Here is a 4,872-nt window from a genome sequence, read left to right as displayed (position 1 = left end):
CAAGTCAGGTCTTTGCTAAATAAACAAACAAAAAAAACACAACCCCCCCAAAGGATGAACTTTGTAATTATAACGGATAACAGGAACAAATGCAAAAGCACTCACTGAGTAACTGATATCAATTATGAAAACAGGCTTTTGAGTCTGGAATAAATGATAGGGGAATTGGTCTGAGAGGGAGTGGGAACAGACATGTTATTATTTACGCCAGATTAAGAAAAGTATCCAATTTGCTGGCCATCTTCTTCCACTGGGAATTGGCATCAATTTTAGTATTGTTCCTCAGATTTTAATATTCTCTAAACGAATTGCTATTGAGCTAGGTAGTTAGTCGATAGTTTAATGCAATTAATTAACTTTCAATCGCTGGGTTATATTCCTCCTCCCCCCTCCCTTTTCTTGGATAGCCTTTTTCCAAACTCTGTGGCAGCATTTGTTTACAGTAAATAAAACTGAAAGGCATTTTAAACGGGCTCTGTTCATAGAGAGAGTGTATGTGTGTGTGTATATTGACTCTTTGGTGTCTAGGTTTTTCCACTGTTCCGTGAATTGTACGACATAACCAGAACTGAAGCAGTACATTTCTTCAAACAATGCTTCCTAGATTCCATTTGTAATGGGATTGGAGGGAGAAAATGTAATTGTGTGTTAAACATGAGCCAGCCATACATGAAGATAAGCAGGTCTGAGTGACTGGATATGGAAATCCAGTGCAGAAACTTGATACTGGAGGTCTATTTTGGAGGTAAATGGTTCATAAAAAATATGAAACTGGCTTGTATTTCTTTATTTACTCGTCTAGCTAGGACTTTTCATGCAGCACTACACTAACTCAAGCGGGGGGAATACACGAGAAATAATGCAATCACTTTAATTGGTACTGCTTCATGAGGGCAGGAACACGATTTGGGATTTTTTGTTGTTCACCCTCCAGGAGAACGTGTCTGAACATTTTATAATAGAAGCCAAAGAGGATTCAGCTCCTCTGTTGGATGAAGGTAGAAGAGAAGAGGTGACCTTCAAAGGGTACCCAGACAATGTTAATTTCACTCTTTCAAGGGATCGCACTTTTTTGTTGTTTTAATACCCGGCCATTGTGCAGCAATTTACATGTATTGCAATGGCACGGGTGTCGATGCAGGGACTTGTAGGTGGGTGTATTAACATACAGGCGTGTCTGTGTGGATATCCGCTGAGTTCCACAGCAGTACCATTATCGTTCAGCCTTGTAAATACAAGTTCATGGACACTCACTCGCTTTGCCTTTTACCTAAGAGAGGACAGTGGAATATGGGTTGGCATTGGCAATATTCTCAAATTATCCCATTTCTTCTCTTCTCCCCGGCTGGTCTCCCAGACCACGCGGGGCTGATTTGGCTGAAAAGTTCTGCTGAGTGACACGTTTTTAGCAGGGCAGGTAACACTTCTAACCTCCCCGCTCTGAATACCAGCCCTCGCCTGCAGGAACTTTTCCTGAACTTCCCTATTAAACATTTCAGCGGAGCTCCCCCAAGCCTCCTCCCACAACAAGATCGCAGCTTCTAATTTGGGCAGGAGCAAAGAGATCCCGTGAAATCATTTTGAGCGAGGGAGCAAAAGTCCACATGGAGATGAGAGGCAGGGCGTGGCGGTGAGAGTTTGGGGGTGCAGATTTGCATTGCCTGTTCCTAAAGCTCCCGGGCCATGTGCCACTTATCAGCCCGAGAAAGCGAAAGCGAAAGCGAACGGGTCTCACAATTTCAAGGAAAATTGGATTCCTGCGGAGCAGCTCGCAGGCCGGGCCGTGGCATTTCAGAGCGGTTTAGAAGTAATATTCCGTTCGCCGGGGCCGTGAAATAGGAGTCATTTCTCTATGGCCCAGCTGCTTTTCCAACCCCTGTCCCCGGCCGGGCAGTGCCTGTAATTGACCTGCCCCGGACGGGAGGAAAGATCTGCCCAGCCGCTGACCGGGCCTAGGGAAAGGTGAGGCTGCTCCGCACATCTGGGAACGTCGTTAGGGCAGGAAGTTTTCACACTTCACGTTTCATTAAATCCAGGGCTCGGATTCCTTGGGACGGGGCGGGTGGCGGCTGAATTGGGAACCGCTGGGGGTGGGTGATTTGCAGCTGTTGTGATAAACAGCCCGGAGGGCAGGCGCAGCTCTGGCTGGCCCGAGGCTGGGCGAAGAGGAAAAACTGCCCTGCTACCAACAGCAGAAAGACGCAGTTTGGTTTTTCCCGGGGAGCGTGGGTTGGGCTATAAACCAGCATAGCCCCTGCTGTAAATCTGGGGTGGTGCCCCCCCGTGGGGCTGAACCCCGTGCTCTCTAGCTGTTATTTGTAGCAATAATCTCCCCTTCTGTAAACAGCACGAACTCCTCCCTCACCCTCCAGCACTCTCTGGACTCCCCCGGGCTGGAGAAAGTTTCACCAGCTGATAGAGAAAGTTTAGGAAGAGAATGTAGAGGCGCGCTAGGTTGAGTCATTATAGCCCCCAGCTACCGCCCCGCTAGCACAGGCTTGCAACCGCTCACGAGTCAATAGGTGACACAGACAAGTAGCCAAAGGACAAGGAGTGCCTAGAACTCGCGCACACAGATTTGGGGTGAACCACACTTGAGTTCCCAGGGTGACTGCAAATCCCTGAATGGAAAGCACTCTGGTGTCCAGATTTGACCGGGGTTCCCCTGATAACCTGGGTGTGAGGATGTACCTGCATCTTTCCCCACCACCCAAAGGAGGAGGAGGTTGGCACCCAGTTCTACTATCGATTTTCAACTTTCTGTTGGCCCTATTTTTAAAGAGACAGAGAAAAACAGGAAGCAAAGGGCCCATTCTTTTCAATAATCTGATTTTATAGTTACAGATATTGTCTTTAATGTCTGAAGGGGATAGTAGTTGGGAGCTTAAATTACAATTGCTTCTACTTAAATTTATTTGATGGCCGTCGCCTGTTATATTCTCCTTATATGGGTTTTTGCCTCCTCCCACCCCCCAATATCTTAAATGTTTTAAAGGGGTTTATTCTGTACTTACAGTGAGTGAAATTAAAAAGAAACAGTAAAATGTTTGAAAATGAAGTGCGTTATGTTTAATAAATTTAAAATGAACAAAGACTGCTATATTGCCAGCAATATCAGTTCTTGCCCAGGGGTATTAATAAAGACTAGGAGGTTTGGAGGAAAAAAACACAATATTTTCTATTAAAATTCTACGGTGCTTTTCAATATTAAAAGGATAGATGATGAATTTTCAGTGTTACTCAGACGGGGTCAGCGACTAATTTCATTTCTTTCTGGTCAGCATTCTGTCGATAATTAATCAAAAGCAGAGTTTCTTAATGAAACACTTTTCATAAGGTGATAATTAGCAGGAAAGAAGCGGACTGCAGCCAGTCACTGGTAGCTGTCTAATAACCAGAATGAAATCAGGGCTGGGACCTGGGAGTTAGGCAAGAGCTTTTTTTTTTTTAAAAAAAAAAAAGGAAAAGCTACTTTATTCAAATGAGGGGGAGGGTATCACCCCAGTTTTGATCATTTTAGTTTATTATTATTTCAAATCCCATTCCACTAAACCTCACTCCTGTTGTAAATATCTGAGAACCCCCTGTTAGTTCAAATATAAACACACATGCCAAAAATGGGTGTTACTTTCAACCAGGGAGATATTGTGCCTTAAAGTTCACTGGGTAACAGGATGAAGAATATATTGAAACCTTCCTCAAAATATCAGTGAGATCAAAGGAAAATACAGTCTTCACAAAAGACTCCAAGGTGAGCTCTCCTGGCTATCATGTTGGGTTTGTCTGGTGCTTCCCCTTTCAAGAGATTATTAATGGGGAAAGTATGAGAAATTTAAAAAAATATGCAATTAAGGGGTTGAAGAGTAAATTAAGTTAATGAAGAAAATTAACAGCAATTAGAGAAAGCACTGGGATCTGGGCGTGCTGGTTTCTCCGAACGGGAAAGTATCTGTTAACAATTAAACAAATACTTCCCGCATAAACAAAGGAAATTAGGCTCTGGAATGATATTAAACAGTATAAAATTAACTGAAAGTGCCAATAAGTGGGGGATTAAAGAAAACCTTGTATTAATTCATGGGTATGAATAGAGCCCTGCAGAAATGAAACAGAGGTGAGTTGAGCCTTTAATTAATATTTGGCTACCGCATACCTTATTCATAATATTCATTGCTGTAATTACTCCATAAACAGACAAGGATAATTTGTTTAGATAGATAAAAATAACCTTCAGGTGAGATTTGAAATACAAAACCAATCTATCCCCTGCATCTCGTCTGGCACTTAAACAGCAAAGCCTTCAATGTTTTCCCCCCCCCCCTAATATTAATATTTTTAAATCCGAACATGAATGACAGGTACCGCTTTCCTCCGATGTGGGTTTTTTCTTATAGAATTCTCCTGAAATGCTGTAAACTTTCAGATAAAGCTGAGAGGCAGGAGGTTGTTGAGTAGATGAGATTATTGATAGTTATTGAAAGTGTCCAAATAGGATTTAGAAATCAGGCTACTGCGCCTTTAATAGAATTCCAGATAATCTTTTATCACAACAAGACACCCATAGAATTATTTAAACAGATTGGACTACTCCAGCAGCAAATTTCAATTATTCTAATGCTTTAATAAATGTGTTGTGTGTGTATTAAATTCAAGCTTCTTATCCAAATTTTACGATTTAACTGCCCTGATTTTTCATTACAGCTACACCCACATGCAGCAATTTACATTTTTTGTTTCCGGAGAAGCTGATTCCTTATCCAACCAAACCTAAACAGAACAGAACATGAAATAAAACTTAAAAGTGAGCTAAGAAATGTATCTGGACGCACAAATATCTGCAAGCGATTTTGGAAAGCATGGAAAAGAGAGGGC

The 4,872-nt window shown here is 42.5% G+C and overlaps 1 long non-coding RNA gene across 2 annotated transcripts in view; it reads left to right on the top strand.

Moving 5' to 3' along the window:
• Nucleotides 1-1,738: 1,738 nt before the first annotated feature.
• Nucleotides 1,739-4,872, top strand: part of LOC115659193 — a 7,834-nt gene continuing 4,700 nt past the window's right edge. For both annotated transcript variants that reach the window (XR_004002470.1, XR_004002469.1), the window contains exon 1: nt 1,739-1,962. This is a non-coding gene — a long non-coding RNA (uncharacterized LOC115659193). The remainder of the gene's footprint in view (nt 1,963-4,872) is intronic.

This window comes from Gopherus evgoodei, chromosome 10 (genome assembly GCF_007399415.2).
Source record: "Gopherus evgoodei ecotype Sinaloan lineage chromosome 10, rGopEvg1_v1.p, whole genome shotgun sequence".
Lineage (NCBI taxonomy): Eukaryota > Metazoa > Chordata > Testudines > Testudinidae > Gopherus > Gopherus evgoodei.
Note: the sequence above shows the minus strand (reverse complement) of the source record. Positions and strands in the feature narration are given on the sequence as shown.